Source organism: Odontesthes bonariensis, chromosome 19 (genome assembly GCF_027942865.1).
Source record: "Odontesthes bonariensis isolate fOdoBon6 chromosome 19, fOdoBon6.hap1, whole genome shotgun sequence".
NCBI lineage: Eukaryota > Metazoa > Chordata > Actinopteri > Atheriniformes > Atherinopsidae > Odontesthes > Odontesthes bonariensis.
Genome location: NC_134524.1, coordinates 26,260,425 through 26,273,504, shown reverse-complemented (window position 1 = coordinate 26,273,504; position 13,080 = coordinate 26,260,425).

Sequence of the window (13,080 nt, the reverse complement as noted above, 5' to 3'; positions counted from 1 at the left end):
TGTGCCTGTGCTCAGGATCAGTGTGGACGATGTGCAGTCCCCAGTTCTCACCACTTGAGGCCTGTTGGTGAGAAAGTCTCTGATCAAGAAGCACAGGGGGCCAGACAGTCCCAGGTTGTGAAGTTTCAGCGTCAGCTTGTCTGGAATCACAGTATTAAAAGCTGAACTGAAGTCCACAAATAACAACCTGACGTAGGTGTCGAGATGCTCCAGGTGAGTCAGGGCCGTGTGCAGTGCCAGTGAGACTGAGTCCTCTGTTGATCGGTTCTCCCTGTAGGCAAACTGATGTCTGTCCAGAGTAGCAGGAATTGTGTCCTTGATGTGACTTAGGACAATCCTCTCAAAGCACTTCATGATCACCGGTGTCAGAGCGACAGGGCGGTAATCGTTGAGGCTGGTGATAGCAGATTTTTTTGGCACAGGCACAATGATGGCGGTCTTGAGGCAAGCAGGAACTGAAGAGAGCTATAGGGACAGGTTGAAAATGTCCATGAAAACTCCAGCCAGCTGATGAGCACACAGCTTAAGAACCCGACCTGACACCTTATCTGGTCCTGCAGCTTTTCTTGTGTTGATCCCCCTCAGGGTGGAGCTCACCTGGTGTAGCTGCAGGACAAGAACCTGGGATTGCTCCTCAAGTGGTGGCAGATGAACAGTCTCTCTGCTGCCAGGTGTGTCGAAGCGTGCAAAGAAACTGTTTAGGGTGTCAGGCAGGGTGGGGTCGTGGCTGATCTTCTGGTTGCTGTTCCTGTAGTCTGTTATGGTTCTGATGCCTCTCCACATTTCCCGTGGGTTGTTGTCGGTAAAGTACTCCTCAATGCGCTGTCTGTACCTGCGTTTGGCCTGTTGGATGCCCTTGTAGAATAAGGTTGTAGCTATCTTGCACAGTGATATAACTGAAGCACACTCATTTGATAAAATACACAAAGTCAGATCAACAGTATGTTTGCCGTAATGATGGGGGCAGTGATATGTAAAGGCCTAATAATTACACAGCAGCACTTGTTCTGTTCAGCCACACAGCTGAGTAGAAGCCTTTCAGTTAATTCTTTAAAAGAAGGTTTAGATTTTGCTCATCATTCACCCTCCAATGGAAGACTTGCTGTCACTTTCAATCAAGCTGCACATGAATGATGCATTAATATTTCAAGATCAAGTTAGTAAGAGCTACTTCGTGCTGTGCTGGTACAGAGAAGAGGCCTCCTCAGGCACACAATAGAATTTTCTTTTCTTTTCATGAATCCATTAAACATGCTTTACAGATAAAAAGTTAAACAAGGATTGAAAGCAAAAACACTCTCGTTAAAGATGGAGCATCGCAGCGAAAGTGAATGTATTAAGCAAACAATGCAACCAGGGAATGAACGAGCTGGAGGCACCGGTGAGACAATCTGTAGTGTAGAGCTGGCTCAGAAAGTGACTTTCTGCCATGCTGCATTTCTGGTCCACTGAGTTTGAGAAATAAAGGCAATTGTGACTCTTCAGACTGATCAAAGTTTTACAGCTGGAAAATTTCAGGTCTGGGTGGAATTTTCCCCAAGCAAGCAGCGATGCATTTCACAACCATCGTCTCGTATCTGTCCCCTCAAATAAATTTGAGCTATGTGGTTTTTGCATGTTTCTAAGCCCCCTATCCTCCAAGGACATGAAAGACTCTTCTGTTATCGAGTTTAAACAGTGACTCAAAGGTCTTTGCGGAACTGCCTCCACAGAGATTGAAACAGCACGTACACAGAGACACAGGATCAATTTAAAAGCTCTGTTTGTGACTCTGGAGAAGAGGTTAGTAAAGGTAAGGAGGGGGAGGGGGAGGGGGGGGGGGGGGGGGGGGGGGCACACTCCTCTGCTCCATTTTGTGTGGCGTTTTCTCCCTATTTCATCATTCAATCTTCTATCCGACTGTGACTTGTTGCCCGCGGCTGCTTTTCCCATTTACTCACCAATGTGTTACACCTGATGTGCACACATGCATGGACCATAGTATGATGAGGCACCCCAGATATTTCCCTGCTAATATCGATGACTGCTCCTCCTACCGAGAGAGAGCTTTCTTTTGTTCTGACACTGCTCCACATTCGCCCAGTAAAAAAGAAAGAAAGGAAAAAACAAAAAAAAGCTGTGGCATAATCTCTCCTTTGGCAGAAAAGTTCAGCTGTAAAAAGGCATGAGAACTTTGCTTTCACAAGAAATGTGACATCAATGGTTGGACAGACACTCGGCAACGACATCATCTCAGCAGCCACCCCTGCAGTGCACGCTATCAGCACTGTGCTGATGTGCATCTGTGCACATGTGAGTGAATGTGAAGATAAGAAGAAGAGATGCAGCTTCAGAGTCAATTTGTTTATTTGATTTTCTCCAAATAAAAGCTCCAGTAAGCTGTGAGATGCCTGCCTGCGTGCATGTTGTCAGCGTGGTGCTCTGTGTGTAATCAGCTGTGTGATCTCACGCCCAAAGGCAGAGTTTATAACAAAAGGAGGCTCCTTCAGGAATACACTTTGTTTTAAGTCCCTGCAGACAAGCATGCAGCTCAGGTGATCCTCGCCTGGTTTGGTAAACATGCACTTGGAAAAAACACGTTGAAGGTAAATCCACAGACGCCTGAACACAGAGCTGTACTGTGGTTCAAAGACGACAAGCCTAAAAAATTCTTGAAGAGTTTGTCCTAAGAGAAAAACATCACAAATACGTTGTGGTGTTTTTGATCACAGGTGGAATTTATCAATGGCTCCCCTTTTTTCTTTTTCCCCACTTGAGGGCTTGTTGTTTTTTCCAAGAGAAAAAACACTGAGATTAGCATTATTTCAGAATACAGTCACATATTAAAAGGCCCAGTAAAAGGGAAACAATCAAGACCACTGCAAACGTGACACAGGCTGTATTTTTGCCAAAGCCAGTGGCTGGCAGTGGGGAATGTGAAGGCGACTGCTTGTGTGTTTAACCCAGCAACCCACTGAACCAAACCAAACAGACCAAAAGAGATTTAACTTAAAGGGATAGTTCGCCTCTTTTGACATGAAGTTGTATGACATCCCATACTAGCAATATCAATTATTAAATTTGACTTGATACGAAGGTAGAGAGAAAATAGCGCCAAGCGATTGTGAGGTCTGACTTTTTCTGGATCAACGATTTTGTGATGCAAATGTATTACTCTTTTAAACACATATTATTTTGAGAAGCAAAACACTTTATTTTTGTGGCCCCAGCCAACTAGCCAACTTCGTCAACGCCAAAACGAGGCTGGAACTCGGCTCACAGGACGCCGCAGGGGGTAAGTCAAATTTAATAAATGATATTGCTAATATGGGATGTCATAGAGCTTCATGTCAAAAGAGGCGAACTATCCCTTTAACTCACTTTGAATCGCCTTGTAGTTGAATTGTGCTATACAACTAAACTTGCCTTGCCTTAACTTAACTTGATAAACTCCTTTCAAGGAGTGCAAAACTCTTGAAATGGCTCTACTGTTAGGCTGTGACAACCACACACTTTGTTATGAATCATCATTTAAATTGCAAATATACACATGGGATATTCTGAATACCACTTGTTCAAGGCATGTGAAATTCAAACCTCATTGTCTCCATTGAGCGGACAATGCAGGTAAAAATGTGGATGCTATGAATCAGCCATTAAAACAAAACATAGTGTTTTGGTGCAGCAGGTGTTGCATGACTCACTCGTTAGAGATTCCAGGTTGTTTTGGATTTTCTTCTGTAGCTGTTTTGTATCTTCATCTTCTGGCATTACAAATAAATTTACATAAAAGTTCATGCCCCCCCTCCACAACCAAGAATCAGAAAGGTGGCACGACCAAGTGTGAGTCACAGAGTGAAACTTCCATTCTGATCTCTGTTGTTTTGCATCAGCAGCAACTGCAAACACTAAACTGCACTGATTGCTTTTCTTCTCCATGTGTTTATGAGCAACTTTGACGATAGATAATAAAAAGTTTGGCTGTCAACAAGTATCAGTGTGCCCACATCTTTCAGGCGCCAACTAAACACAGCACCTTATTAGTAGATGCAAACAGTAAAGTCCTTTGGTCAAAACAAAAACCATCCAACAACCACTGACACCTTGCTTTTGAGCGCAGTGTCAAAGCATATAATCTGCATTTAGTCCTGCGTCAAATCATTTGGCTTCAGACGACAGCTTTTTATCAGCTTTTTATCAGCTTTGTCCCAACATCGCACAGATGGACAACACAACACCAGAGTGGACGCTCATTTGGACCTAGGATGTCAGGGCCATAAGATTGAGCTGGCTCCTCAGTATAATTCGCAGCTGTGTGGTTTAAAGCGACTGCAAGAAAGTTTGAAAGAAAAGGGTCTTTCTCTAATTTAGAAGAGTCTCAATTAGTCAGGAAAGATAGTTTAATAACATACAAGAACGCCCTTTTCTAAAGCCCTTTATAACTGCTTATTATTAATCATTGATAGAAGAGAATAAGAATAATCCCAGATTTATTTTCAGCACTGTAGCCAGGCTGACAAAGAGTTCAAGTTCTCTTGAGCCAGGTATTCCTTTAACTCTCAGTGGTGATGATTTCATGAGCTTCTCCACGAATAAAATTGTTTCTATTTCTATTTATGGAATCCTTCCTACTATTATCACTGATTTATCATCAAGTACAGCAACTTTAGAAGTATCTTTCGAACCTGATTTGTATTTATACAGCTTCTGTCCAGTCGATCTCTCTGAGCTAACAACAGCGATAGTCTCTTCTAAACCATCAACTTGTATTTTAGACCAAAATCCCAACCAGACTGTTCAAGGGGATTTCCCATTAATTGATACTTCCATATTGGATTTGATCCAACAGGATCTGTACCTCAGCCTTTTAAGGTTGCTGTAATTAAACCTTTACTACTCTTGATCCAGGAGGGTGACCTTATTATAAACCTACATCCAGTCTGACCTTTTTGTATAAAGTTATTGAAAAAATTGCTGCAGCTCAACTTTGTGATCATTTACACAGAAATAATTTATCTGAAGAGTTTCAGTCAGGATTCAGAGTGCATCATAGCACAGAAACAGCACTGGTGAAAGTTACCAATGATCTGCTCTAAGGCTCTGAAAGCGGACCTGTGTCCGTGCTTGTCCTGTTGGATCTCAGTGCTGCATTTGATGCGATCTATCACAGCATTCTATCACAAAGGCTTCAACATGTTATTTGAATTAAAGGAACTGCAATAGGCTGAATTAAGTCATATTTATCTGAGAGGGAACTCCCATGATGCACTTCTCCTTACTCTGCTCTCTTTACTCTCTATGAACATATAGCATTATTGTTGTCATTGACATGTGTTTCTCTTTCTCAGCAGGTATTTCTGGCCTGGTGTTATGGTGTTTGTTGTCTGGTCTTTCCTGTCTTCTCAAACCCTAATCAGTCAAGACGGATGGCCATGCCTTCCTGAGTCTGGTTCTGCCAGAGGTTTTTTTTCTTTCCACTGCACGCTCAGGGTGGGATTGGATCGAACAGAAGTTTAAGTGCAGTCTGTTGGTTTCCTTAGCTTGGCAACTTTTTTGCAATTGCCTCTGAATGAATTGGATTCTAATTGGCTTGAATTGGATTGTAGCTTTGAAGTGCCGTGACATGACATTTGTTGTAATTTGACACAATATAAATAAAATTGAATTGAATTGGAAAAACCTTTTCTTTTGAGGAAGCACCTATGTACAAAAAGGGTAGCATCTCACACGTTTGAGCAGTTTTACTGTCAGCTCACTCGCTCTGCTGCTGTGTTTGGTTGACGTCCACAATTCCTATTAAAACTAATAAACTAGACAAATTATTTCAAATAATTCTCATTATGAGAAACTGCAATACAGTACAGATAAATGCCAATATAAAGGCTCTGTGCCAGACACAAAGTGTTAGATGCATCAATTATGTGTGCTAAATGACTAAATCTACTCTGTACTTACAGGAGATAAGCAAAACTGAATGAATCTTTAATCTCTGAAATATTATCACCAGTATCTGTTTGTATTTTTCATGTTTTTTCATGTATTTCATTCTGGAGCACATTTTTATCTTAAAAGGTGCTATATAAATATAATTTTGCTTTACGTTTACTTAAAAAAAAATAATAATAAATACGTAGCCATTAATAATCTCAATCTCTTGTCAAAGATACATGACATCTCAGCTGCCAGTCCTCAGCACCCTGCATATGCTTCCATTAGAGCAGTATATAAAGCCATAGTGTGAAAATAATTAGTTTGTGCAGAAAACCGTGACTCAAAGTTGCTGTAAGTTACAGATCCACTTCAAGTAAAATAATCAAAGGACAAGGGGATACCCTACCCAACGGTACACTACATGCTCACTTTAAATTTTACAACATAGACATTTTCCACAGTGGTTAATCTGACATGTCGTAGCAGGAAATAGACATTAGCATTGACATTAGCAATGGCAATTCGGCATTGTCACAGTGCATGCCAGGTGCCATGGTTTTGATACTGTGCAGACTTGCTCATTGACATGGATTTCAGGGATATGTAACTGGAACAGAGCTGTGACTAATGATTTTACAGGTGTCTGCTGTCTCTCCAATCATATCCTATTTGTTCTTTGCTGTAAAAAGATAAAAAGGCTGCAGTGAAAAGACTTTTTAAGCCCTTTTTTTTTGTACCATTAAAGGCGGGGCAGGATATCTTTTTCTGGAACATTTTTTTACATATTGCTTGAAATACTCTTCACACCCCCATTGCAACCAATTAATTAAAAGTTTTGACACAAATATGAAATTTTTTAGTGGCCTCTAGAACGTACAATCTAGGAAAAACAGTATCCAATCATTGTGAACGGACCGTTCACAATGATACTGATGCCGTCTATCAAACTGCAATCTGCTCCTCCCTCCCCCTCCTTCCCCCTGTGCGCGTACCCTGCTCCGTGAACGAATTACGCGTCCAGAAGCTTGGCAGGAAGCTAAACTAGAGCAGGCTTGGCTAGTCAGAACAGCGCTCGTGCACCGTCGTGCTCGTGCACCGTCGTGCTCGTGCGCGTTCATGTACTCTAGAGGCGTGCCTTCGGGGGAAAGTGAAGAAAAGGGTTGGGACTTTTTACCTGTGTTTTTTCAAAATGCAGCTTCGCTGGACTCAAAATCCAGGATCTCCTACCCTACCTTTAACTTCAACCTTGCTGCATACTGCATACTTCTATTTCAGCCAAGAGTATATATTTTGCTGAAAAGTTTTTATGGCGGACTAACTGGCACGAATATTCAAGTGGCTGATTCGTAATTACAGCCTTCCAAACTGGCAAGTGGCAGTAAGGGGCTGAATCTTTTGTTGTGTTGCACGTTAAAAAAACACACCACACTGAACTAATCAATCCCAACTGTTTTTTGTTTGTTTTTTTTGTTTTATAACTATCTTTAAATATCAGGGCCTGAAATGTATTTTTCAAAACTGGTTCACCCTTACTAACATACACAAGTATGTGTTTATCTGCTGTAACACAAGTATTTCACAATTCGTTTTCATTAATAAGTAGACTAGCTAAGGATTTCAGACTTAATCCAACTTAGCCCTCGCATTTCAACATTGCTGCTTTTTTTATCAACTTTTTCCCACCATTCTTCTCGTACTGGCATAAAGATGACATCATTAAATTCAGGTTTCTGGCAACTGGTGATTCCTAAACCAGCACTGCCTCCAGTAACCAGGTGGTTATTTTTCTGGTGGCAGACATTGTGCCAAATGAGGCCAGGTGGATGAATTTCTACCTAAAGGCTGCTCATTGGCAGGGGTTCGCCCTGGGTCTCAAGAAGAGGTGGAACTTTCCCAACTTTGTGGGAGCAGTAGATGGGAAGCCTGTTGTAGTTCAGGCACCTCATAATTCAGGTTGTCAGTATTTAATTACAAGGGAACATACACTGTGGTGCTTCTGGCTGTTGCAGATGCGAGGTATCTGTTCAGGGAGGTGCATGTGGGAGCGTTTGGCTGCAGCAGTGATGGAGGGACCCTTTGGACAAGCCCTGCTGCATCTCCCTGCAGATGCTCTCCTTCCAGACACTGAGTAGATCAGGCACATGCTCTATGTCTTCATGGGAGATGTGGCTTTACCCCTCAGGCAGTTTTGGAGTAGATTTTAAAGTTGCATGAATCCAACATATGGGTTTCCATGGTCCAGTGTCCATATATACACATTATGAAGAAAGCCCCCACAGCAAAGTGCATGCCTTAATCACACGGACAGGTGATTTGTAGAATTCTGAACAACCAAAGCTACTCTTTTGAGCCCACAGCAGACATTGAAGCCACAAATTTGAGTCCAAAGACTACATAAAGTCAAGTAAATTTTGATGGCTTATGATAGATTTATTTGATCTAGGATGTTAAAGTTCAGCTAGCAATTATTAAATCAAATTGTCTTCATAACCTACAGTAGCTAGCAAACTGGTAAACCTAAATGTAAGCTAGCTAGCACCATTTCATTGAAGAGGCTATCTTATCAAGGTGCTAGCTACCTCAAATGTGATGCCGTTTCTTAAATAATTTTTTTGGTTTCTCTTTATATTATTTTATGTATTTTTAATGCTTCTTCCACTCCCTGCTGCAATGCTTTTATTTTATGTAAAGCACTTTGAATTGTTTTGTACATGAAATGTGCTATACAAATAAATTTGATTTGATTTGATAACTTTGCATTCTTTGTATTTCATCATGTGTTCTGAAAAAAAATCTAATTACCTCATCATCTAGCTATGTCTTTTTCCATGTCATTAGCTTCAGTGGTCCTTGCGTGCGTGCGTGCGTGCGTGCGTGCGTGCGTGCGTGCGTCCGTGCGTGCGTGCGTGTGTGTGTGTGTGAAAACCAAGAAAAGTAGTCAAACATAAAAGTAAAGTTCAAAGAACACCTTTGACAGTTAGAAACGCCTACTCAGGTGCTGACAAAACATGAAATGAAAGAACATACACTCATAAACCTTTTTCTTTTCCTTAAGAAAACTACACCATAAGTAAAGTTGTCAGAAACTCATTGTTCACTTGACTTTGTTTTTTGTTCAGGTGAAAGCCGTCACCTCACCCAAACTGAGCCTGTGGATGAAGTAGCAACTCTCTGGTATAACTTTGTTGTTTTTTTATGAGTTTTGATGAGAACTAACAGGAGAGATCATATTTCTCCAGTTTTAGCTTCTCTTCATTGGCTCCCTGTTAAATTCAGAATAGAATTTAAGATTCTTCTCCTTACATTAAGCCACTCCTAAAGAAGAGAACTCTAGATGCCTCTATGATGAACAACTACAGACCTGTCTCTAACCTCTCTTTTATATCCAAGATTATTGAGAAAGTTGTATTTAACCAGCTCAACGACTTTCTGAATGAAAGTGGAAGTCTTGATAAGTTTCAATCAGGCTTCAGACGTCATCACAGCACTGAAACAGCTCTGGTCAAAGTGTTAAACGACATTAGGTTGAATACTGATTCTGGTAATGTTTCAGTCCTGGTTCTGTTGGACCTCAGCGCTGCGTTTGATACTGTAGATCACAGAATCCTGTTGCACAGCCTGGAAAACTGGGTTGGACTTTCTGGAGCGGTCCTTAACTGGTTCAGGTCCTACTTAGAAGGCCGGAGTTATTTTGTTACTATTGGCAGCTATGAATCTGAGCGAGTGGCCATGACTTGTGGAGTCCCCCAGGGGTCAATTCTTGGACCTCTTCTGTTTAACTTGTATATGCTCCCTTTGGGTCAGATATTGCAGAATTTTAACATCAATTATCACAGTTATGCAGACGATACACAACTTTATGTGTCTCTGTCACCGGACGACTGCAGCCCAGCTGACGTTCTGTGTCAGTGTCTGGAGGAAGTAAACACCTGGATGAGAGAGAATTTTCTACAATTAAATGAAGACAAAACTGAGATCATTCTGTTTGGGAGCAAAGAGAAGAGGGTCAGCGTTGGTACATATCTTGAGACTCGGGACCTTATAATCACTGACCAAGTTCGTAACCTCGGAGTGTTGATAGACTCAGATCTGACTTTCAGCAGCCACATCAAAGCTGTCACCAAGGCAGCTTTTTACCACCTCAGAAATATCAACAGAATTAAAGGTTTCCTCTCCCAAAAAGACCAGGAGAAACTCATCCATGCATTCATCTCCAGTAGACTCGATTACTGTAATGCTCTTTTAACTGGACTTCCCAAAAAGAGCATTAAACATCTGCAGCTCATCCAGAACGCTGCTGCTAGAGTTTTAACCCGGACTAAGAGATCTGAACACATCACACCAGTTTTAAAATCTTTACACTGGCTTCCAGTCAGTCATAGAATAGATTTTAAAAGCCTGCTGATGGTTTACAAATCCCAGAATGGTTTAGGCCCAAAATACATCTGTGATATGTTCAGAGAATATAAACCCAGCAGAGCTCTGAGATCCAAGGACTCAGGTCAGCTGGTCCAGTCCAGAGTCCAGACTAAACATGGAGAAGCAGCATTTAGCTGTTATGCTGCAAATAAGTGGAACAAACTGCCAGTGGAGATTAAACTTTCACCAAATGTAGACATTTTTAAATCCAGGTTAAAAACATTTCTTTTCTCATGTGTCTATGCATGAAATATCTTTTAACTTATCTAGACTGTTGCCTGATTTTAAATTCATTTAAATGATTTTATTTGTTTCTCTTTATATTATTTTATGTATTTTTAATGCTTCTTGCACTCCCTGCTGCAATGCTTTTATTTTATGTAAAGCACTTTGAACTGTTTGTACATGAAATGTGCTATACAAATAAATTTGATTTGATTTGATTTGATACATATAAAGCTCTTAATGACCGAGCTCCATCATATCTTAAAGATCTCATTGTAAGATATTTTCCTAACAGAGCACTTTGCTCCCAAACTGCAGGTTTACTTGAGGTTCCCAGAGTTTCTAAAAGTAGAATGGGAGGCAGAGCCTTCAGTTATCAGGCCCCTCTATTGTGGAATAAGCTGCCAGTAAATGTCCGGGAAGCAGACACCCTTTCCACTTTTAAGACCAGGCTTAAAACTTTCCTTTTTTATAAAGCTTATAGTTAGGTCTGTTGAATCTGATAGTGTATCTGCTAGTGTGTCTTGTTCTGCCTCCACCTCTGGCACCCTCTATACTTTCATTACCCCCTACCCGAACCAGGGTTTGAATCCCATTCCCGCTTATCTTACCTCTTTTATTTCTCCCCCTACCCGAACCAGGGTTTGCATCCCCACCCCGCTGTGACTGGTGTGCAGTTGGTGAGAGGCTGAGGTAGCTTGTGGTTGCGGTGTGAGGAGCAGATCTATATAGGGAATTACTCACTGAGTCTGGTCCTTTATTTTATTATTTATTTTTTCGTTAGCACAAGTTTCTTGTGTTTACCTTGAATAGGGATGGCTCAGGTGATCCTGAAACATCCCATAGTTAAGCTGCTATAGGCCTAGACTGCTGGGGGGCCTCATCTGACACACCTTTCCTCACTTTACTCTCTTTATGTATATGTGATATTATTGTGGTCATTAACTCGTGTTTCCCTGTTCCAACAGATATCCTTTGAATGGTGTTACAGTGCCGCCGCAGCCGCGCCCCCCCCCCCCCCCCCCCCCCCTTTCTGTCTTCTCAAACCCCAGCTGGTAGAGGCGGATGGCCACCCTTCCTGGTTCTGGTTCTGCCAGAGGTTTCTTCCTGTTAAAAGGGAGTCGTTTCTCTCCACAGTCGCCTCAGGCACGCTCAGGCCGGGAGATTGGACCGAAAAACAAAAAGTTTTCAGTGCGATCTGTTGGTTTTCTTAGCTAGGAAATTGTTTTTGAATTGGCTCTATATGAACGAATTGGATTATTTTATGAATTATGATTATTATTAATTAATTGAATTCCAATTGGCTTGAATTGGACTTACTATCTAAGTGCCTTGAGATGACATTTGTTGTATTTGGCGCTATATAAATAAAAATGAATTGAATTGAATTGAATTGAATTGAATTGAATTGAATTGTTTATGCAGGATCAGTGACAGACGGATGACGATGAAATGGAAAAGTTAATGCAGCCAGCTCGGAAAAATCTACAGCCGCCCAAATTTTGGAAAGAAAAAATAAGAAGTGGTATGACATTAAAGTGGATTTAAGAAAATATAGGTGGGGGTTGTGCAGACAGGTCCAAAGCCAAAGATGTTGGCACATGAAGAGATGGTGACATGGTGACATGTAAAGAGCAAATTTATGCACCGTAAGCTGGCTGTACACAGTGATGAAATGCAATGGTAGATATTGTCATAGAATTTGAAGTAGAAACTAGGGAATCCAGTGCCAGAGAGACAGCGTCTTATGCCCATGATATCTGTTAATTAGAAAAGATGATGCTAGCTGGTGTTTGACTTTCTGTTGTTACTAAATCCTGAAAAATTATCAAACTAATTGCATATCTGTTAACATAATTATGATTTTTCATAAATATAGCGCAGTAACTGGAGATAAAACATTATTTTGGAGCCTTTTGTGAAAAGATAGTGCTTCCTAATTTGGCACAGACAGGATCCAGACACAAGTTTGACCGACCGTCTGTTAGAAACTTTGAGGCTCTGCCTACACATTGTCACACCACTTTAATTTGTATAAACACAAACATTTGCGTGGAAACTGGCATTTTTTTGTATGTGTGCACAAGTAGGCCACACGTCTTTAGCCAAGTTTCCATTCTCTAACAAAGCAAATGTGAAAAGCTCTAATAAAAAGTCAAGAAAAGGAAAAGATAATGAGAAACTGTTCGATAAAGTGATTCGAAGTGAATAAGTGTGTGTTTTGGCTGCCTGAGGGTAGCAGTGTAGGAAATGTGGCTGGTGGTTGTAATTCAGTAGAAGTTGTGGTTGTTTTAATAGGAAACAATCCTGGATTGTTTGGGATATCGTGACTCTTGGTAAGCACCAGTCAGTCACATCAGTTTATCGTTTGCCACCTCAAACTGAAAAATCTACAGAGTTGCTGCGTTTTAATTTTCACCAGGGCAGACGTAATTTGCATAATCGTTTCCATTCTTTCAGTGCACATTAAGTCTTCTTTGAAAGAGGCAAAAGCCACTTCGCTTGAGCGTGTACCTTTTTGTTTGT